This window comes from Pristiophorus japonicus, chromosome 1 (assembly GCF_044704955.1).
Source record: "Pristiophorus japonicus isolate sPriJap1 chromosome 1, sPriJap1.hap1, whole genome shotgun sequence".
NCBI lineage: Eukaryota > Metazoa > Chordata > Chondrichthyes > Pristiophoridae > Pristiophorus > Pristiophorus japonicus.
Window position 1 is genome coordinate 15,625,795 of NC_091977.1, and position 26,764 is coordinate 15,652,558.

General features: G+C 29.7%; 1 protein-coding gene across 1 annotated transcript in view; it reads left to right on the forward strand.

Annotated features, from left to right (window-relative positions):
* The window catches only part of sh3bp2 (SH3-domain binding protein 2), a 169,525-nt gene that overhangs the window by 9,205 nt on the left and 133,556 nt on the right, over window positions 1-26,764 (forward strand). The window lies entirely within an intron of this gene.

Sequence of the window (26,764 nt, forward strand, 5' to 3'; positions counted from 1 at the left end):
ATTTGGGCACAGCAAGCCCCGCAAACAGCAATATGATAATGACCAGATAAGGGATAAATATTGGCTCGGACACCAGGACTAACTCCCCTATTCTTCTTCGATATACATCCACCTGAGAGAGCAGACGGGTACCTCGGTTTAACATCTGTTCTGAAAGACGGCACCTGCGACTGTGCGGCACTCCGGAGCCTCAGCACTGCATTTAGATTTGCAGTGAGACTTGAACCTACAAACCTTCTGACTCGGGAGGCGAGAGTGCTGCCCACTGAGGCACGGCTGACACCGTGAAGTATGCCAATCGGCCCACCTCAACTCCTCTGAGGCCCATTTGTCAGTTTCCGATGTGCTGGTAATCCGTCACTTTGTCCTGCTTTGAATTTCACCGGCTTGGCGGTTTGGAAAGTGTTCTTGGCGCTGTTGCCTCATTGGCTGATGAATCCTAAATCGGAACACCAAGATCTGTTGCCACCCACAGTTTGAGATACTTTGACAAATTAATGGGATCCCCTCAGTTAAACGTGATATACAGCTGAAGAAGATAGAAAGTTTGGACCTTCGACCAAGTGACGGTTTTCAACCTGGTCCAGAGTGGCTGCAAGGATTTTGCCTCCACTGCCCTACCCAGGAGTCCACTCCACGCATTGATCACTCCTCCTGGGAAGAACTCCCAGACATTCATCCTAAACATGCCTTTCACTTGTCCGAATCCCGTGGCCCTTTGTCCTACTGGAACCATTTGAAGTAGTGTTGTGCACTTGCCTTTATCAAGGCTGCTTACTCTCTCGTAGACCTCTGAGATTCTACCTGAGCTGCCTCTTTCGCAAGGCTGAAGACCTTTGGTTATTTTTTGTTAACTAACGGTGTTGAGGGATACGGGGGCAAAGGCGGCGAGATGGAGTTCGATCGCAGATCAGCCCACGATCTCATTGAACGGCGGAACGTGCTCGAGGGGCTGAATGGCCTCCTCCTGCTCCTTAAGAGCTCCTCAAGCTTCTCCAGCCATAGCTCAGTTCCTCGGATATTTCTGCACTTAAATGTCTTCATTTTATCTCAGTGACACTTATCTCGGAATAAGGGGCCGCCCATTTAAAACTGAGATGAGGAGGAATTTCTTCTCTCACAGGGTTGTAAAACTATGGAATTCTCTGCCCCAGAGAGCTGTGGAGGCTGGGTCATTGAATATATTTATGGCGGAGATAGACTAAGATTTTTGAGCAATAAGGGAGTAAAGGGTTATGGGGAGCGGGCAGGGAAGTGGAACTGAGTCCATGATCAGATCAGCCATGATCTTATTGAATGGCAGAGATGGCTCAAGGGGCCAGGGTGGCCTACTCTTGCTCCTATTTCTTATGTTCTTATGACGTAGACTGGACACAGCCGGACTGGAGGGCTGTACAGATTTGTGTTGGCAGTCGTGTTCTACTGATTTCGCAACACTGCTCAACATATTATTTGCTTTTTTGGTTACCCCTAGGTCACACATGTCTTCCAGTTCTCTAGTCTGCCAACACTCCTCCCAGTTACAGAATTTACCTGGGCCGTTGGTTGTTTTATCTGACTTGAATGTCACCTTGGTTATCTGCAAATTGACTGACTTGTACACAATTTCCGAGTGCGTCATCGATGACCATTAGTAACAGCAAAGTCCACCGATCTAATTCCCTGGCCACTCCACCCAGTACTTCATAGAACAATACAGCATGCAGAAGGAGGCCATTCGGCCCATCGTGCCTGTGCCAGCTCTTTGAAAGAGCGATCCAGTTAGTCCCGCACACACCCCTCTGCTCTTTCCTCATAGCCCTGCAAATATTTGCTTTCCACGTAAAAAATTTAATTCTGTTTTTGAATGTTTCTATTGAATCTGCTTCCACCACCCTTTCAGGCAGCGTATTATAGATCATAAACTCGCTGTGTTTATTAAAAAAAAATTCTTATCTCCCCCTCAGGTTCTTTTGCAAATTATCTTAAATCTGTGTCCTCTGGTTACCGACTGTTCTGCCACTGGAAACAGGTTCTCCTTGTTTACTCTATCCAAATCATTCATGATTTTGAACACTTCTATTTAACCTCTCCTTGACCTCCTCTGCTCTAAGGAGAACCATCCCTTTCCCTAAACTCACTCCTGCTGTTTCCTGACCTTCAGCCAGTCTCCCGTGTATTTACCCATCTCACTTTGGTTTCCCACCACTTTAATTCCACCGCTTTTCATACAAAGATGGACAGAACTTGCATTTATGAAGCACTTTTTCACATTCCCCCCACCCGCCCCCACGGCACCCCAAAGTTCCTCTCCGGCAATGAATTACTTTTAGAAACAGGAGGAGGCCATTCAGCTCCTCAAGCCTGCTCCACCATACAACTAGACCATGGCTGATCCCTGACCTCAACACCATTTATGCGACTTGAATCCCTGTCCCTTGATTTTTGGATACTGACAGGAATCAAGGGATATGGGGCTCGGGCAGGAAAGTAGAGTGGAGGTGAAAGATCAGCCATGATCTTGTTGTATGGTGGAGCAGGCTCGAGGGGCCGAATGGCCGACTCCTGCTAATTCTTATGTTCTTGTTCTTACCCTTGCCTAACAAACAATAATAAGAAATGAGTGAGTACAATATCCGAGCTGAAGGACAGGCTAAGGTGTGTGGCCCAAATATGTGTTCTTTATACAAATGCACGGAGTATAAAGAATAAATTGAATGAACGGCAGATGCAAATTCAACTTGGAGGGTATGACATGGTCACCATTACTGAGACAGTAATGGTTACCATGTTGAACTAGATATACCAGGTTATAATATCTACAGGAAAGGTAGGGTCGCATAATGGTATGTGGTATACTGGACGTCATCCAGAGGCATGGACTAATAATCCGGAGATGTGAATTCAAATTCCACCACGGCAACTGGGGAAATTTAATTAAATAAATCTGGAATTAAAAAGCTAACATCAGTCATAATCTGTTGCCTGTCCCTAGTTGCCCTGAGGGCATTAAGAGTCAGCCAGCATGTGACCAAATTGTCCACCAGCTATCAGATCCCCAATTTAAGTTCAATTAAATAAATCTGGGATAAAAAGCTAATATCAGTAATGGTGACCATGATACTATCGGATTGTCGTAAAAACCCATCTGGTTCACTAATTTCCTTTTGGGGAAGGAAATCTGCTGCTCTTACCCGGTATGGCCTATACTTGAGTCCAGACCCACAGCAATGTGGTTGACTCTTAACTGCCCCTCTGTCAAGGGGCCTAGCAAGCTGTTACAACAACGGCAACACTGTGGGAGTACCTTCGCCACATGGACTGCAGCGGCTCACCACCATCATCTCGGGCAATTGGGGATGGGCACTAAATGCCAGCCTTGCCAGCGACGCCCACATTGCATGAACGAATAAATATATATATTTTTTAAATGGCAGAGAGGGAGGAGTAGCCTCAGTGATTAAGGATGAAATCACTTCAATGATGAGAGAGGATATAAAGAGAGGTGAGCAGACAATGGAGAATTTATGAGTAGAATTAAGAAATAGGAAAGGATTGAAGATTGTAGTGGGCGTTGTGTATAGGCCTCCTGGTATCAGCTATGAAGTGCTAGATTGTATAAATGCAGAGATTAGACAAGCGTGTAGTAAAGGCAGAGTGGTTTTAATGGGGGATTTTAACTTTCATATAGATGGGGATAAGCAGGCAAGAACCTGTCAGAAAGGCAATGAATTTCTTGAATGCGTCTGGGATAGATTTCGACAACAATATGTCCCAGAGGCAACAAGGGAGCAAGCATATTAGATTTGGTAATGAGTAATGAGTTAGATTTAGGTACAGCCTAACTGTACGTGAACATTTATCCAATAGTGATCATAGCGTGATCGAGTTCAAAATAACATTTGATAGGGAGTAACGTGAAACAGCTACTAAGATTCTAGATTTGGGGAAGGCTGAATTCAACAGAATGAGACAGAGACTGTCCACAGTAAACTGGGCAAATCTATTAATGTGTAAATGACAGAAGATCAGTGGGAGCTGTTTAAAAAAGAATTTAAGCTGATACAGAACCCCTGAGGGGAAAGAGCTCTAGTTGCCAAAAAAAAACAGCCATGGACAGCGTAAAACTTTATTTTAAAAAAAAGCCGACAAAAATGCAAAAAATAGAACCGATCCTGGCGAATGGGAAAGATACAAATAACAGCAAAGGGTCACAGAGCAGATAATAAGAGCTACAACAAGGGAGTATAAAAAGAAACTTGCAAGAAATATTAAAAGCAACACAAAGAATTTTTACAATTATATTATGAAAAAAGAGGGCAGTCAGGAGCAATGTTGGCCCCATAAAAACTGAAAGTGGTGATACTGTCAATGATGAGGAAATGGCGGACATGTTGAATAATTACTTTGTGTCGGTATTTACAGCAGAAGAGGATGATAGCATGCCAGAAATCCCAAGGAAACTAATATTGAATCAGGGACAGGGATTGAATATAATTAATGTCAGTAAAATAACAGTAATGAAGAAAATAATGGCACTTAGGAATGACAAATCCCCAGGGCCAGATGGTTTCCATCCCAGGGTTAAAAAGAAGTCGGTGAGCACATTGCAGATGACCTAATTATAATCCTCCAAAGTTCTCTCGATTCAGGAACTGTTCCTTTAGATTGGAAAATTGCACATGTCACTCCACTATTTAAGAATGACGAGAGGGGGAAACTACACAATTAAAGACCAGTTAGCCTAACATCTGTTGTCGGGAAGTTACTAGAGGCTATAATTAAGGATAGGGTGACTGAACACCTCGAAAATGTTCAGTTGACCAGAGAGAGCCAGCATGGATTTTTGAAAGGTAGGTCATGCCTGACTACCAGTGCCACGTGCTAGTCAGAGTAGGAATCGCAGGATAGCTCAGGTGAATACGTGGCTTGAGCAGTGGTGCAGCAGGGAGGGATTCAAATTCCTGGGGCATTGGAACCAGTTCTGGGGGAGGTGGGACCAGTACAAACCGGACGGTCTGCACCTAAGCAGGACCGGAACCAATGTCCTAGGGGGAGTGTTTGCTAGTGCTGTTGGGGAGGAGTTAAACTAATATGGCAGGGGGATGGGAACCAATGCAGGGAGACAGAGGGAAACAAAATGGAGACAGAAGCAAAAGACAGAAAGGAGATGAGTAAAAGTGGAGGGCAGAGACACCCAAGGCAAAAAACAAAAAGGGCCACTATACAGCAAAATTCTAAAGGGTCAAAGTGTAATAAAAAGGCAAGCCTGAAAGCTCGGTGCCTCAATGCAAGGAGTATTCGGAACCCAGGAGAGGGCTCTGAGCTAGTTAGAGTGGGTGAGAGCTCAGATGAACTGGACCCCAAGAAAGAATGCAAAAGGCAGGAGGCAACAGAGCAGAGTAGCACTGGGGTAAGTGTAAACCACAAGATGATGGGAAGGGACAATATGTATGAATATAAAGGGGCTGCAGGAGGGGTCAAAACTAAAAATCATGGTTTAAAAACTAGTATTAAAACACTCTACCTAAACGCACCCAGCATTCGAAATAAAGTAAATGAGTTGACGGCACAAATCATTACAAATGGGTATGATTTGGTGGCCATTACAGAAACGTGGTTGCAGGGTGGCCAAGACTGGGAATTAAACATACAGGGGTATCTGACAATTCGGAAAGATGGACAAGAAGGGAAAGGAGATGGGGTAGCTCTGTTAATAAAGGATGATATCAGGGCAGTTGTGAGAGACGATATTGGCTCTAATGAACAAAATGTTGAATTATTGTGGATGGAGATTAGAGATAGTAAGGGGAAAAAGTCACTGGTGGGCATAGTTTATAGGCCCCCAAATAATAACTTCACGGTGGGGCGGACAATAATCAAGGGAATAATGGAGGCATGTGAAAAAGGAACGGCAGTAGTCATGGGGGATTTTAACCTACATATCGATTGGTCAAATCAAACCGCACAGGGTAGCCTGGAGGAAGAATTCATAGAATGCATACGGGATTGTTTCTGAGAACAGTATGTTACAGAACCGACAAGGGAGCAAGCTATCTTAGATCTGGTCCTGTGTATGAGACAGGAAGAATAAAAGATCTCCTAGTAAAAGATCCTCTCGGAATGAGTGATCACAGTATGGTTGAATTTGTAATACAGATTGAGGGTGAGGCAGTAGTATCTCAAACGAGCGTACTATGCTTAAACAAAGGGGACTACAGTGGAATGAGGGCAGATTTGGCTAAAGTAGACTGGGAACACAGACTAAACGGTGGCAAAATTGAACAATGGAGGACTTTTAAGAAGCTCTTTCATAGTGCTCAACAAAAATATATTCCAGTGAAAAAGAAGGGCGGTAAGAGAAGGGATAACCAGCCGTGGATAACCAAGGAAATAAAGGAGAGTATCAAATTAAAAACCAATGCGTATAAGGTGGCCAAGGTTAGTGGGAAACGAGAAGATTGGGAAAATTTTAAACGACAGCAAAGAATGACTAAGAAAGTAATAAAGAAAGGAAAGATAGATAATGAAAATAAACTTGCGCAAAACATAAAAACAGATAGTAAAAGCTTTTACCGATATATAAAATGGAAAAGAGTGACTAAAATAAATGTTGGTCCCTTAGAAGGTGAGAAGGGGGATTTAATAATGGGAAATGTGGAAATGGCTGAGACCTTAAATAATTATTTTGCTTCGGTCTTCACAGTGGAAGACACAAAACCATGCCAAAAATTGCTGGTCACGGGAATGTGGGAAGGGAGGACCTTGAGATAATCACTATCACTAGCGGGGTAGTGCTGGACAGGCTAATGGGACTCAAGGTAGATAAGTCTCCTGGTCCTGATGAAATGCATCCCAGGGTATTAAAAGAGATAGCGGAAGTTATAGCAGATACATTCGTTATAATGTACCAAAATTCTCTGGACTCTGGGGAGGTACCAGTGGATTGGAAAGCAGCTAATGTAATGCCACTGTTTAAAAAAGGGGGCAGACAAAAGGCAGGTAACTATAGGCCGGTTAGTTTAACATCTGTAGTGGGGAAAATGCTTGAAGCTATCATTAAGGAAGAAATAGCGGGACATCTAGATAGGAATAGTGCAATCAAGCAGACTCAACATGGATTCATGAAGGGGAAATCATGTTTAACTAATTTACTGGAATTCTTTGAGGATATAACGAGCCTGGTGGATAGAGGTGTACCGATGGATGTGGTGTATTTAGATTTCCAAAAGGCATTCGATAAGGTGCCACACAAAAGGTTAATGCAGAAGATAAAGGTACGTGGAATCAGAGGAAATATATTAGCATGGATCGAGAATTGGCTGGCTAACAGAAAGCAGAGAGTCGGGATAAATGGGTCCTTTTCGGGTTGGAAATCGGTGGTTAGTGGTGTGCCACAGGGATCGGTGCTGGGACCACAACTGTTTACAATATACATAGATGACCTGGAAGAGGGAACAGAGTGTAGTGTAACAAAATTTGCAGATGACACAAAGATTAGTGGGAAAGCGGGTTGTGTAGAGGACACAGAGAGACTGCAAAGAGATTTCGATAGGTTAAGCGAATGGGCTGAGGTTTGGCAGAAGGAATACAATTTTGGAAAATGTGAGGTCATCCACCTTGGGGGAAAAAAAACAGTAAAAGGAAATATTATTTGAATGGGTAGAAATTATAAAATGCTGTGGTGCAGAGGAACCTGGCGGTCCTTGTGCATGAATCCCAAAAAGTTAGTTTGCAGGTGCAGTAGGTAATCAGGAAAGTGAATGGAATGTTGGCCTTCATTGTGAGAGGGATGGAGTACAAAAGCAGGGAGGTCCTGCTGCAACTGTACAAGGTATTGGTGAGGCTGCACCTGGAGTACTGTGTGCAGTTTTGGTCACCTTACTTAAGGAAGGATATACTAGCTTTGGAGGGGTTACAGAGACGATTCACTAGGCTGATACCGGAGATGAGGGGATTACCTTATGATGATAGATTGAGTAGACTGGGTCTTTACTCGTTGGAGTTCAGAAGGATAGAAACATAGAAACATAGAAACATAGAAAATAGGTGCAGGAGTAGGCCATTCGGCCCTTCTAGCCTGCACCGCCATTCAATGAGTTCATGGCTGAACATTCAACTTCAGTACCCCATTCCTGCTTTCTCGCCATACCCCTTGATCCCCCTAGCAGTAAGGACCTCATCTAACTCCTTTTTGAATATATTTAGTGAATTGGCCTCAACAACTTTCTGTGGTAGAGAATTCCACAGGTTCACCACTCTCTGGGTGAAGAAGTTCCTCCGCATCTCGGTCCTAAATGGCTTACCCCTTATCCTTAGACTGTGACCTCTGGTTCTGGACTTCCCCAACATTGGGAACATTCTTCCTGCATCTAACCTGTCTAACCCCGTCAGAATTTTATATGTTTCTATGAGATCCCCTCTCATTCTTCTGAACTCCAGTGAATACAAGCCCAGTTGATCCAGTCTTTCTTGATAGGTCAGTCCCGCCATCCCGGGAATCAGTCTGGTGAACCTTCGCTGCACTCCCTCAATAGCAAGAATGTCCTTCCTCAGGTTAGGAGACCAAAACTGTACACAATACTCCAGGTGTGGCCTCACCAATGCCCTGTACAACTGTAGCAACACCTCCCTGCCCCTGTACTCAAATCCCCTTGCTATGAAGGCCAACATGCCATTTGCTTTCTTAACCGCCTGCTGCACCTGCATGCCAACCTTCAATGACTGATGTACCATGACACCCAGGTCTCTTTGCACCTCCCCTTTTCCTAATCTGTCACCATTCAGATAATAGTCTGTCTCTCTGTTTTTACCACCAAAGTGGATAACCTCACATTTATCCACATTATACTTCATCTGCCATGCATTTGCCCACTCACCTAACCTATCCAAGTCGCTCTGCAGCCTCACAGCATCCTCCTCGCAGCTCACACTGCCACCCAACTTAGTGTCATCCGCAAATTTGGAGATACTACATTTAATCCCCTCATCTAAATCATTAATGTACAGTGTAAACAGCTGGGGCCCCAGCACAGAACCTTGCGGTACCCCACTAGTCACTGCCTGCCATTCTGAAAAGTACCCATTTACTCCTACTCTTTGCTTCCTGTCTGACAACCAGTTCTCAATCCATGTCAGTACACTACCCCCAATCCCATGTGCTCTAACTTTGCACATCAATCTCTTGTGTGGGACCTTGTCGAACGCCTTCTGAAAGTCCAAATATACCACATCAACTGGTTCTCCCTTATCCACTCTACTGGAAACATCCTCAAAAAATTCCAGAAGATTTGTCAAGCATGATTTCCCTTTCACAAATCCATGCTGACTTGGACCTATCATGTCACCTCTTTCCAAATGCACTGCTATGACATCCTTAATAATTGATGAGGGGTGATCTTACAGAAACATTCAAAATAATGAAAGGGATAGGCAAGATAGAGGCAGAGAGGTTGTTTCCACTGGTAGGGGAGACTAGAACTAGGGGGCACAGCCTCAAAATACCCGAGAGCCAATTTAAAACCGAGTTGAGAAGGAATTTCTTCTCCCAGAGGATTGTGAATCTGTGGAATTCTCTGCCCAAGGAAGCAGTTGAGGCTAGCTCATTGAATGTATTCAAATCACAGGTAGATAGATTTTTGCCAATAAGGGAATTGAGGGTTATGGGGAGCGGGCGGGTAAGTGGAACTGAGTCCACGGCCAGATCAGCCATGATCATGTTGAATGACGGAGCAGGCTCGAAGGGCTAGATGGCCTACTCCTGTTCCTAATTCTTATGTTCTTATGTAACCTGACTGCATTTTTGAGGAGAAGATTATAGCAGTGAACAGGGAAATGTCTATGGATGTTATTTATTTGGACCTCCAGAAGGCATATGGTAAAGTCCCACATAAGAGACTATTAACTAATTGAGGGCAAATTATTGACCTGGTTAGGAAATTGGCTGAGCGGCTGGAGACAGGCAGTAGGGATAATGGGTAGGTACTCAAATTGGCAAGCTGTGACTAGTGGTGTCCTGCAGGGATCTGTGTTGGGGCCTCAACTATTCACAGTATTTATTAACGTCTTGGATGATGGGATAGAAAGTCATATATATCCAAACCTGCCGATAATATAACACCGATAATGGGTGACATTGTAGGCAGTGTAGATGGAAGCATAAAAGTACAAAGAGATATCAATAGATTAAATGAATGGGCAAAACTGTGGCAAATGGATTTTAATATAGGCAAATGTGAGGTCATCCACTTTGGACCCAAAAAGGATAGAACAGGGTACTTTCTAAATGGTGGAAATCTATAAACAGTGAAGGTCCAAAGAGACTTGGGGGTGCAGTTACATAGATCAGGCTCGAGAGGCTAAATGGCCCCATTTCCTATTGCTGTGCAGGCAAATATGGATTGAAATTCCTGCACAGCCAAGTCCACAGATAGCAGTCAGATAAATATTCATCCCTCCTGTCATCATTGTAACGGCAGGATTTGTGGAGTTTGTTCATTTTTCATATTTCAGCTCTGGACTGTCCAGTTGATCCAGTTGGGGCAGTGCTGTCCAATCTTCTGGACAACAACTTGCATTTATATAGCGTCTTTTACATATAGAAATATAGAAATAGAGAAACATAGAAATATAGAAATATAGAAATATAGAAATAGAGAAATAGAGAAACATAGAAATATAGAAATATAGAAACATAGAAATATAGAAACATAGAAATATAGAAACATAGGAACATAGAAATATAGAAACATAGAAACATAGAAATATAGAAACATAGAAACATAGAAATATAGAAACATAGAAATATAGAAACATAGAAACATAGAAATATAGAAACATAGAAATATAGAAACATAGAAACATAGAAATATAGAAACATAGAAACAAAGAAACATAGAAATATAGAAATATAGAAACATAGATATATAGAAACATAGAAATATAGAAACATAGAAATATAGAAACATAGAAACATAGAAATATAGAAATATAGAAACATAGAAATATAGAAACATAGAAACAGAGAAACATAGAAATATAGAAACATAGAAATATAGAAACATAGAAACATTGAAATATAGAAACATAGAAACATAGAAATATAGAAACATAGAAATATAGAAACATAGAAACATAGAAATATAGAAACATAGAAATATAGAAACATAGAAACATAGAAATATAGAAACATAGAAACAAAGAAACATAGAAACATAGAAACATAGAAATATAGAAACATAGATATATAGAAACATAGAAATATAGAAACATAGAAATATAGAAACATAGAAACATAGAAATATAGAAATATAGAAATATAGAAATATAGAAACATAGAAACAGAGAAACATAGAAATATAGAAACATAGAAATATAGAAACATAGAAACATTGAAATATAGAAACATAGAAACATAGAAATATAGAAACATAGAAATATAGAAACATAGAAATATAGAAATATAGAAATATAGAAACATAGAAATATAGAAACATAGAAATATAGAAACATAGAAACATAGCAACATAGCAACATAGAAATATAGAAACATAGAAACATAGAAATATAGAAACATAGAAACATAGAAATATAGAAATATAGAAACATAGAAATATAGAAACATAGAAACATAGAAACATAGAAATATAGAAACATAGAAACATAGAAATATAGAAACATAGAAATATAGAAACATAGAAATATAGTAACATAGAAACATAGAAACATAGAAATATAGAAACATAGAAATATAGAAATATAGAAACATAGAAATATAGAAACATAGAAACATAGAAATATAGAAACATAGAAACATCGAAATATAGAAACATAGAAATATAGAAACATAGAAACATAGAAATATAGAAGCATAGAAATATCGAAACATAGAAATATAGAAACATAGAAACATAGAAACATAGAAACATAGAAATATCGAAACAGAGAAACATAGAAATATAGAAACATAGAAATATAGAAACATAGAAACATTGAAATATAGAAACATAGAAACATAGAAATATAGAAACATAGAAATATAGAAACATAGAAATATAGAAATATAGAAATATAGAAACATAGAAATATAGAAACATAGAAATATAGAAACATAGAAACATAGCAACATAGCAACATAGAAATATAGAAACATAGAAACATAGAAATATAGAAACATAGAAACATAGAAATATAGAAATATAGAAACATAGAAATATAGAAACATAGAAACATAGAAACATAGAAATATAGAAACATAGAAACATAGAAATATAGAAACATAGAAATATAGAAACATAGAAATATAGTAACATAGAAACATAGAAACATAGAAATATAGAAACATAGAAATATAGAAATATAGAAACATAGAAATATAGAAACATAGAAACATAGAAATATAGAAACATAGAAACATCGAAATATAGAAACATAGAAATATAGAAACATAGAAACATAGAAATATAGAAGCATAGAAATATCGAAACATAGAAATATAGAAACATAGAAACATAGAAACATAGAAACATAGAAATATCGAAACATAGAAACATAGAAATATAGAAACAGAAATATAGAAACATAGAAACATAGAAATATCGAAACATAGAAACAGAAATATTGAAACATAGAAATATAGAAACATAGAAATATAGAAACATAGAAACATAGAAATATAGAAACATAGAAACATAGAAACATTGAAAGATAGAAACATAGAAATATAGAAATATAGAAACATAGAAAGATAGAAATATAGAAACATAGAAATATAGAAACATAGAAATATAGAAACATAGGAACATAGAAATATAGAAACATAGAAACATAGAAATATAGAAACATAGAAATATAGAAATATAGAAACATAGAAACATTGAAAGATAGAAACATAGAAATATAAAAATATAGAAACATAGAAATATAGAAACATAGGAACATAGAAATATAGAAACATAGAAACATAGAAATATAGAAACATAGAAACATAGAAATATAGAAACATAGAAACATAGAAATATAGAAACATAGAAATATAGAAATATAGAAACATAGAAACATTGAAAGATAGAAACATAGAAACATAGAAATATAGAAACATAGAAAGATAGAAATATAGAAACATAGAAATATAGAAACATAGAAATATAGAAACATAGGAACATAGAAATATAGAAACATAGAAACATAGAAATATAGAAACATAGAAATATAGAAATATAGAAACATAGAAACATTGAAAGATAGAAACATAGAAATATAGAAACATAGAAAGATAGGAACATAGGAACATAGAAACATAGAAACATAGAAATATAGAAACATAGAAACATAGAAATATAGAAACATAGAAACATAGAAATATAGAAACATAGAAATATAGAAACATAGAAACATAGAAACATAGAAATATAGAAACATAGAAACATAGAAATATAGAAACATAGAAAGATAGAAATATAGAAACATAGAAACATAGAAATATAGAAACATAGGAACATAGAAATATAGAAACATAGAAACATAGAAATATAGAAACATAGAAATATAGAAATATAGAAACATAGAAACATTGAAAGATAGAAACATAGAAATATAGAAATATAGAAACATAGAAATATAGAAACATAGGAACATAGAAATATAGAAACATAGAAACATAGAAATATAGAAACATAGAAACATAGAAATATAGAAACATAGAAACATAGAAATATAGAAACATAGAAATATAGAAATATAGAAACATAGAAACATTGAAAGATAGAAACATAGAAATATAGAAATATAGAAACATAGAAAGATAGAAATATAGAAACATAGAAATATAGAAACATAGAAATATAGAAACATAGGAACATAGAAATATAGAAACATAGAAACATAGAAATATAGAAACATAGAAATATAGAAATATAGAAACATAGAAACATTGAAAGATAGAAACATAGAAATATAGAAATATAGAAACATAGAAATATAGAAACATAGGAACATAGAAATATAGAAACATAGAAACATAGAAACATAGAAATATAGAAACATAGAAATATAGAAACATAGGAATATAGAAACATAGAAACATAGAAATATAGAAACATAGAAACATAGAAACATAGAAATATAGAAATATAGAAACATAGAAATATAGAAACATAGAAATATAGAAACATAGAAATGTAGAAACATAGAAATATAGAAATATAGAAACATAGAAACATAGAAACATAGAAACATAGAAATATGGAAACATAGAAATATAGAAATATAGAAACATAGAAATATAGAAACATAGAAATATAGAAATATAGAAACATAGAAATATAGAAATATAGAAATATAGAAACATAGAAATATAGAAACATAGAAACATAGAAACATAGAAATATAGAAACATAGAAACATAGAAATATAGAAACATAGAAATATAGAAACATAGAAACATAGAAATATAGAAACATAGAAAATAGAAACATAGAAACATAGAAACATAGAAATATAGAAACATAGAAATATAGAAACATAGAAACATAGAAATATAGAAACATAGAAACATCGAAATATAGAAACATAGAAATATAGAAACATAGAAACATAGAAATATAGAAGCATAGAAATATCGAAACATAGAAATATAGAAACATAGAAACATAGAAACATAGAAACATAGAAACATAGAAATATCAAAACATAGAAACATAGAAATATAGAAACAGAAATATAGAAACATAGAAACATAGAAATATCGAAACATAGAAACAGAAATATTGAAACATAGAAATATAGAAACATAGAAATATAGAAACATAGAAACATAGAAATATAGAAACATAGAAATATAGAAACATAGAAACATAGAAACATTGAAAGATAGAAATATAGAAATATAGAAACATAGACACATTGAAAGATAGAAACATAGAAATATAGAAATATAGAAACATAGAAATATAGAAACATAGGAACATAGAAATATAGAAACATAGAAACATAGAAATATAGAAACATAGAAATATAGAAACATAGAAACATAGAAATATAGAAACATAGAAACATTGAAATATAGAAACATAGAAAGATAGAAATATAGAAACATAGAAATATAGAAACATAGAAATATAGAAACATAGAAACATAGAAATATAGAAACATAGAAATATAGAAATATAGAAACATAGAAACATTGAAAGATAGAAACATAGAAATATAGAAATATAGAAACATAGAAATATAGAAACATAGGAACATAGAAATATAGAAACATAGAAACATAGAAATATAGAAACATAGAAACATAGAAATATAGAAACATAGAAACATAGAAATATAGAAACATAGAAACATTGAAAGATAGAAACATAGAAATATAGAAATATAGAAACATAGAAAGATAGAAATATAGAAACATAGAAATATAGAAACATAGAAATATAGAAACATAGGAACATAGAAATATAGAAACATAGAAACATAGAAATATAGAAACATAGAAATATAGAAATATAGAAACATAGAAACATTGAAAGATAGAAACATAGAAATATAGAAATATAGAAACATAGAAATATAGAAACATAGGAACATAGAAATATAGAAACATAGAAACATAGAAATATAGAAACATAGAAATATAGAAACATAGAAATATAGAAACATAGAAATATAGAAACATAGAAACATAGAAATATAGAAACATAGAAACATAGAAATATAGAAACATAGAAATATAGAAATATAGAAACATAGAAACATTGAAAGATGGAAACATAGAAATATAGAAACATAGAAATATAGAAACATAGAAACATAGAAATATAGAAACATAGAAATATAGAAACATAGAAACATTGAAACATAGAAACATAGAAATATAGAAACATAGAAACATAGAAACATAGAAATATAGAAACATAGAAACATAGAAATATAGAAACATAGAAATATAGAAATATAGAAACATAGAAACATTGAAAGATAGAAACATAGAAATATAGAAACATAGAAAGATAGAAATATGGAAACATAGAAATATAGAAATATAGAAACATAGGAAAATAGAAACATAGAAACATAGAAACATAGAAATATAGAAACATAGAAATATAGTAACATAGAAACATAGAAATATAGAAACATAGAAACATAGAAATATAGAAACATAGAAATATAGAAATATAGAAACATAGAAATATAGAAACATAGGAACATAGAAACATAGAAACATAGAAATATAGAAACATAGAAATATAGTAACATAGAAACATAGAAATATAGAAACATAGAAACATAGAAATATAGAAACATAGAAATATAGAAACATAGCAATATAGAAATATAGAAACATAGAAATATAGAAACATAGAAATATAGAAATATAGAAATATAGAAACATATAAATATATAAACATAGAAACATAGAAATATAGAAATATAGAAATATAGAAACATAGGAACATAGAAATATAGAAACATAGAAACATAGAAATATAGAAACATAGAAACATAGAAATATAGAAACATAGAAATATAGAAACATAGAAATATAGAAACATAGAAACATAGAAATATAGAAACATAGAAACATAGAAATATAGAAACATAGAAATATAGAAATATAGAAACATAGAAACATTGAAAGATAGAAACATAGAAATATAGAAACATAGAAATATAGAAACATAGAAACATAGAAATATAGAAACATAGAAATATAGAAACATAGAAACATTGAAAGATAGAAACATAGAAATATAGAAACATAGAAACATAGAAACATAGAAATATAGAAACATAGAAACATAGAAATATAGAAACATAGAAATATAGAAATATAGAAACATAGAAACATTGAAAGATAGAAACATAGAAATATAGAAACATAGAAAGATAGAAATATAGAAACATAGAAATATAGAAATATAGAAACATAGAAATATAGAAACATAGGAACATAGAAACATAGAAACATAGAAACATAGAAATATAGAAACATAGAAATATAGTAACATAGAAACATAGAAATATAGAAACATAGAAACATAGAAATATAGAAACATAGAAATATAGAAATATAGAAACATAGAAACATTGAAAGATAGAAACATTGAAATATAGAAATATAGAAACATAGAAAGATAGAAATATAGAAACATAGAAATATAGAAATACAGAAACATAGAAATATAGAAACATAGGAACATAGAAACATAGAAACATAGAAACATAGAAATATAGAAACATAGAAATATAGTAACATAGAAACATAGAAATATAGAAACATAGAAACATAGAAATATAGAAACATAGAAATATAGAAACATAGCAATATAGAAATATAGAAACATAGAAATATAGAAACATAGAAATATAGAAACATATAAATATATAAACATAGAAACATAGAAATATAGAAATATAGAAATATAGAAATATAGAAACATAGGAACATAGAAATATAGAAACATATATAGAAACATAGAAATATAGAAACATAGAAATATAGAAACATAGAAATATAGAAACATAGAAATATAGAAACATAGAAATATAGAAATATAGAAACATAGAAATATAGAAACATAGAAATATAGAAATATAGAAACATAGAAATATAGAAATATAGAAACATAGAAATATAGAAATATAGAAACATAGAAATATAGAAATATAGAAACATAGAAATATAGATACATAGAAACATAGAAACATAGAAATATAGAAACATAGAAACATAGAAACAGAAATATAGAAACATAGAAACATAGAAACATTGAAAGATAGAAACATAGAAATATAGAAATATAGAAACATAGAAACATAGAAATATAGAAAGATAGAAATATAGAAACATAGAAATATAGAAATATAGAAACATAGAAATATAGAAACATAGGAACATAGAAATATAGACACATAGAAACATAGAAACATAGAAACATAGAAATATAGAAACATAGGAACATAGAAATATAGAAACATAGAAACATAGAAACATAGAAATATAGAAACATAGAAACATAGAAATATAGAAACATAGAAATATAGAAACATAGAAATATAGAAACATAGAAACATAGAAATATAGAAACGTAGAAATATAGAAACATAGAAATATAGAAACATAGAAACATAGAAATATAGAAACATAGAAACATAGAAATATACAAACATAGAAATATAGAAACATAGAAACATAGAAACATAGAAATATAGAAACATAGAAATATAGAAATATAGAAACATAGAAACATAGAAACATAGAAATATAGAAACATAGAAATATAGAAACATAGAAATATAGAAATATAGAAACATAGAAATATAGAAACATAGAAATATAGAAACATAGAAATATAGAAATATAGAAACATAGAAATATAGAAACATAGAAACATAGAAATATAGAAACATAGAAATATAGAAACATACAAATATATAAACACAGAAACATAGAAATATAGAAACATAGCAATATAGAAATATAGAAACATAGAAATATAGAAACATAGAAATATAGAAATATAGAAATATAGAAACATAGGAACATAGAAATATAGAAACATAGAAACATAGAAATATAGAAACATAGAAACATAGAAATATAGAAACATAGAAATATAGAAACATAGAAATATAGAAACATAGAAACATAGAAATATAGAAACATAGAAACATAGAAATATAGAAACATAGAAATATAGAAATATAGAAACATAGAAACATTGAAAGATAGAAACATAGAAATATAGAAACATAGAAATATAGAAATATAGAAACATAGAAATATAGAAACATAGAAATATAGAAACATAGAAACATTGAAAGATAGAAACATAGAAATATAGAAACATAGAAACATAGAAATATAGAAACATAGAAACATAGAAATATAGAAACATAGAAATATAGAAATATAGAAACATAGAAACATTGAAAGATAGAAACATAGAAATATAGAAACATAGAAAGATAGAAATATAGAAACATAGAAATATAGAAATATAGAAACATAGAAATATAGAAACATAGGAACATAGAAACATAGAAACATAGAAACATAGAAATATAGAAACATAGAAATATAGTAACATAGAAACATAGAAATATAGAAACATAGAAACATAGAAATATAGAAACATAGAAATATAGAAATATAGAAACATAGAAACATTGAAAGATAGAAACATCGAAATATAGAAATATAGAAACATAGAAAGATCGAAATATAGAAACATAGAAATATAGAAATATAGAAACATAGAAATATAGAAACATAGGAACATAGAAACATAGAAACATAGAAACATAGAAATATAGAAACATAGAAATATAGTAACATAGAAACATAGAAATATAGAAACATAGAAACATAGAAATATAGAAACATAGAAATATAGAAACATAGCAATATAGAAATATAGAAACATAGAAATATAGAAACATAGAAATATAGAAATATAGAAATATAGAAACATATAAATATATAAACATAGAAACATAGAAATATAGAAATATAGAAATATAGAAATATAGAAACATAGGAACATAGAAATATAGAAACATATATAGAAACATAGAAATATAGAAACATAGAAATATAGAAATATAGAAATATAGAAACATAGAAATATAGAAATATAGAAACATAGAAATATAGAAACATAGAAATATAGAAACATAGAAACATAGAAATATAGAAACATAGAAATATAGAAATATAGAAACATAGAAATATAGAAATATAGAAACATAGAAATATAGAAATATAGAAAAATAGAAATATAGATACATAGAAACATAGAAATATAGAAACATAGAAACATAGAAACAGAAATATAGAAACATAGAAACATAGAAACATTGAAAGATAGAAACATAGAAATATAGAAATATAGAAACATAGAAACATAGAAATATAGAAAGATAGAAATATAGAAACATAGAAATATAGAAATATAGAAACATAGAAATATAGAAACATAGGAACATAGAAATATAGACACATAGAAACATAGAAACATAGAAATATAGAAACATAGAAATATAGAAACATAGGAACATAGAAATATAGAAACATAGAAACATAGAAACATAGAAATATAGAAACATAGAAACATAGAAATATAGAAACATAGAAATATAGAAACATAGAAATATAGAAACATAGAAACATAGAAATATAGAAACGTAGAAATATAGAAACATAGAAATATAGAAACATAGAAACATAGAAATATAGAAACATAGAAACATAGAAATATACAAACATAGAAATATAGAAACATAGAAACATAGAAACATAGAAACATAGAAATATAGAAACATAGAAATATAGAAATACAGAAACATTGAAACATAGAAACATAGAAATATAGAAACATAGAAACATAGAAATATAGAAACATAGAAATATAGAAATATAGAAACATAGAAACATAGAAATATAGAAACAGAGAAATATAGAAACATAGAAATATAGAAATATAGAAATATAGAAACATAGAAATATAGAAACATAGAAACATAGAAATATAGAAACATAGAAATATAGAAACATACAAATATATAAACATAGAAACATAGAAATATAGAAACATAGCAATATAGAAATATAGAAACATAGAAATATAGAAACATTGAAATATAGAAATATAGAAACATAGAAACATAGAAATATAGAAATATAGAATCATAGAAATATAGAAACATAGAAATGTAGAAATATAGAAATATAGAAACATATAAATATAGAAACATAGAAACATAGAAATATAGAAACATAGAAATATAGAAATATAGAAATATAGAAATATAGGAACATAGAAATATAGAAACATATATAGAAACATAGAAATATAGAAACATAGAAATATAGAAACATAGCAATATAGAAATATAGAAACATAGAAATATAGAAATATAGAAACATAGAAATATAGAAACATAGAAACATAGAAATATAGAAACATAGAAATATAGAAATATAGAAACATAGAAACATAGAAACATAGAAATATAGGAACATAGAAACATAGAAATATAGAAACATAGAAATATAGAAACATAGAAATATAGAAATATAGAAACATAGAAACATTGAAAGATAGAAACATAGAAATATAGAAATATAGAAACATAGAAATATAGAAACATAGGAACATAGAAATATAGAAACATAGAAACATAGAAATATAGAAACATAGAAACATAGAAATATAGAAACATAGAAACATAGAAATATAGAAACATAGAAATATAGAAACATAGAAACATAGAAATATAGAAACATAGAAACATTGAAATATAGAAACATAGAAAGATAGAAATATAGAAACATAGAAATATAGAAACATAGAAATATAGAAACATAGAAACATAGAAATATAGAAACATAGAAATATAGAAATATAGAAACATAGAAACATTGAAAGATAGAAACATAGAAATATAGAAATATAGAAACATAGAAATATAGAAACATAGGAACATAGAAATATAGAAACATAGAAACATAGAAATATAGAAACATAGAAACATAGAAATATAGAAACATAGAAACATAGAAATATAGAAACATAGAAACATTGAAAGATAGAAACATAGAAATATAGAAATATAGAAACATAGAAAGATAGAAATATAGAAACATAGAAATATAGAAACATAGAAATATAGAAACATAGGAACATAGAAATATAGAAACATAGAAACATAGAAATATAGAAACATAGAAATATAGAAATATAGAAACATAGAAACATTGAAAGATAGAAACATAGAAATATAGAAATATAGAAACATAGAAATATAGAAACATAGGAACATAGAAATATAGAAACATAGAAACATAGAAATATAGAAACATAGAAACATAGAAATATAGAAACATAGAAATATAGAAACATAGAAATATAGAAACATAGAAATATAGAAACATAGAAACATAGAAATATAGAAACATAGAAATATAGAAACATAGAAATATAGAAATATAGAAACATAGAAACATTGAAAGATGGAAACATAGAAATATAGAAACATAGAAATATAGAAACATAGAAATATAGAAACATAGAAACATAGAAATATAGAAACATAGAAATATAGAAACATAGAAACATTGAAACATAGAAACATAGAAATATAGAAACATAGAAACATAGAAACATAGAAATATAGAAACATAGAAACATAGAAATATAGAAACATAGAAATATAGAAATATAGAAACATAGAAACATTGAAAGATAGAAACATAGAAATATAGAAACATAGAAAGATAGAAATATAGAAACATAGAAATATAGAAATATAGAAACATAGAAATATAGAAACAGAGGAACATAGAAACATAGAAACATAGAAACATAGAAACATAGAAATATAGAAACATAGAAATATAGTAACATAGAAACATAGAAATATAGAAACATAGAAACATAGAAATATAGAAACATAGAAATATAGAAATATAGAAACATAGAAACATTGAAAGATAGAAACATCGAAATATAGAAATATAGAAACATAGAAAGATAGAAATATAGAAACATAGAAATATAGAAATATAGAAACATAGAAATATAGAAACATAGGAACATAGAAACATAGAAACATAGAAACATAGAAATATAGAAACATAGAAATATAGTAACATAGAAACATAGAAATATAGAAACATAGAAACATAGAAATATAGAAACATAGAAATATAGAAACATAGCAATATAGAAATATAGAAACATAGAAATATAGAAACATAGAAATATAGAAATATAGAAATATAGAAACATAGAAATATATAAACATAGAAACATAGAAATATAGAAATATAGAAATATAGAAATATAGAAACATAGGAACATAGAAATATAGAAACATAGAAACATAGAAATATAGAAACATAGAAACATAGAAATATAGAAACATAGAAATATAGAAACATAGAAACATAGAAATATAGAAACATAGAAACATAGAAATATAGAAACATAGAAATATAGAAATATAGAAACATAGAAACATTGAAAGATAGAAACATAGAAATATAGAAACATAGAAATATAGAAACATAGAAACACAGAAATATAGAAACATAGAAATATAGAAACATAGAAACATTGAAAGATAGAAACATAGAAATATAGAAACATAGAAACATAGAAACATAGAAATATAGAAACATAGAAACATAGAAATATAGAAACATAGAAATATAGAAATATAGAAACATAGAAACATTGAAAGATAGAAACATAGAAATATAGAAACATAGAAAGATAGAAATATAGAAACATAGAAATATAGAAATATAGAAACATAGAAATATAGAAACATAGGAACATAGAAACATAGAAACATAGAAATATAGAAACATAGAAATATAGTAACATAGAAACATAGAAATATAGAAACATAGAAACATAGAAATATAGAAACATAGAAATATAGAAATATAGAAACATAGAAACATTGAAAGATAGAAACATCGAAATATAGAAATATAGAAACATAGAAAGATAGAAATATAGAAACATAGAAATATAGAAATATAGAAACATAGAAATATAGAAACATAGGAACATAGAAACATAGAAACATAGAAACATAGAAATATAGAAACATAGAAATATAGTAACATAGAAACATAGAAATATAGAAACATAGAAACATAGAAATATAGAAACATAGAAATATAGAAACATAGCAATATAGAAATATAGAAACATAGAAATATAGAAACATAGAAATATAGAAATATAGAAATATAGAAACATATAAATATATAAACATAGAAACATAGAAATATAGAAATATAGAAATATAGAAATATAGAAACATAGGAACATAGAAATATAGAAACATATATAGAAACATAGAAATATAGAAACATAGAAATATAGAAATATAGAAACATATATAGAAACATAGAAATATAGAAACATAGAAATATAGAAATATAGAAATATAGAAACATAGAAATATAGAAATATAGAAACATAGAAACATAGAAATATAGAAACATAGAAATATAGAAACATAGAAATATAGAAATATAGAAACATAGAAACATTGAAAGATGGAAACATAGAAATATAGAAACATAGAAATATAGAAACATAGAAACATAGAAATATAGAAACATAGAAATATAGAAACATAGAAACATTGAAACATAGAAACATAGAAATATAGAAACATAGAAACATAGAAACATAGAAATATAGAAACATAGAAACATAGAAATATAGAAACATAGAAATATAGAAATATAGAAACATAGAAACATAGAAACATTGAAAGATAGAAACATAGAAATATAGAAACATAGAAAGATAGAAATATAGAAACATAGAAATATAGAAATATAGAAACATAGAAATATAGAAACAGAGGAACATAGAAACATAGAAACATAGAAATATAGAAACATAGAAATATAGTAACATAGAAACATAGAAATATAGAAACATAGAAACATAGAAATATAGAAACATAGAAATATAGAAATATAGAAACATAGAAACATTGAAAGATAGAAACATCGAAATATAGAAATATAGAAACATAGAAAGATAGAAATATAGAAACATAGAAATATAGAAATATAGAAACATAGAAACATAGGAACATAGAAACATAGAAACATAGAAACATAGAAATATAGAAACATAGAAATATAGTAACATAGAAACATAGAAATATAGAAACATAGAAACATAGAAATATAGAAACATAGAAATATAGAAACATAGCAATATAGAAATATAGAAACATAGAAATATAGAAACATAGAAATATAGAAATATAGAAATATAGAAACATATAAATATATAAACATAGAAACATAGAAATATAGAAATATAGAAATATAGAAATATAGAAACATAGGAACATAGAAATATAGAAACATAGAAACATAGAAATATAGAAACATAGAAACATAGAAATATAGAAACATAGAAATATAGAAACATAGAAATATAGAAACATAGAAACATAGAAATATAGAAACATAGAAACATAGAAATATAGAAACATAGAAATATAGAAATATAGAAACATAGAAACATTGAAAGATAGAAACATAGAAATATAGAAACATAGAAATATAGAAACATAGAAACATAGAAATATAGAAACATAGAAATATAGAAACATAGAAACATTGAAAGATAGAAACATAGAAATATAGAAACATAGAAACATAGAAACATAGAAATATAGAAACATAGAAATATAGAAATATAGAAACATAGAAACATTGAAAGATAGAAACATAGAAACATAGAAAGATAGAAATATAGAAACATAGAAATATAGAAATATAGAAACATAGAAATATAGAAACATAGGAACATAGAAACATAGAAACATAGAAACATAGAAATATAGAAACATAGAAATATAGTAACATAGAAACATAGAAATATAGAAACATAGAAACATAGAAATATAGAAACATAGAAATATAGAAATATAGAAACATAGAAACATTGAAAGATAGAAACATCGAAATATAGAAATATAGAAACATAGAAAGATAGAAATATAGAAACATAGAAATATAGAAATATAGAAACATAGAAATATAGAAACATAGGAACATAGAAACATAGAAACATAGAAACATAGAAATATAGAAACATAGAAATATAGTAACATAGAAACATAGAAATATAGAAACATAGAAACATAGAAATATAGAAACATAGAAATATAGAAACATAGCAATATAGAAATATAGAAACATAGAAATATAGAAACATAGAAATATAGAAATATAGAAATATAGAAACATATAAATATATAAACATAGAAATATAGAAATATAGAAATATAGAAATATAGAAACATAGGAACATAGAAATATAGAAACATATATAGAAACATAGAAATATAGAAACATAGAAATATAGAAATATAGAAATATAGAAACATAGAAATATAGAAATATAGAAACATAGAAATATAGAAACATAGAAATATAGAAACATAGAAATATAGAAATATAGAAACATAGAAATATAGAAATATAGAAACATAGAAATATAGAAATATAGAAACATAGAAATATAGATACATAGAAACATAGAAACATTGAAAGATAGAAACATAGAAATATAGAAATATAGAAACATAGAAACATAGAAATATAGAAAGATAGAAATATAGAAAGATAGAAATATAGAAATATAGAAACATAGAAATATAGAAACATAGGAACATAGAAATATAGACACATAGAAACATAGAAATATAGAAACATAGAAATATAGAAACATAGGAACATAGAAATATAGAAACATAGAAACATAGAAACATAGAAATATAGAAACATAGAAACATAGAAATATAGAAACATAGAAATATAGAAACATAGAAACATAGAAATATAGAAACGTAGAAATATAGAAACATAGAAACATAGAAATATAGAAACATAGAAATATAGAAATATAGAAACATAGAAACATAGAAATATAGAAACATAGAAACATAGAAATATAGAAACATAGAAATATAGAAATATAGAAACATAGAAACATAGAAATATAGAAACATAGAAACATAGAAATATAGAAATATAGAAACATAGAAATATAGAAACATAGAAACATAGAAATATAGAAACATAGAAATATAGAAACATACAAATATATAAACATAGAAACATAGAAATATAGAAACATAGCAATATAGAAATATAGAAACATAGAAATATAGAAACATAGAAATATAGAAATATAGAAACATAGAAACATAGAAATATAGAAATATAGAATCA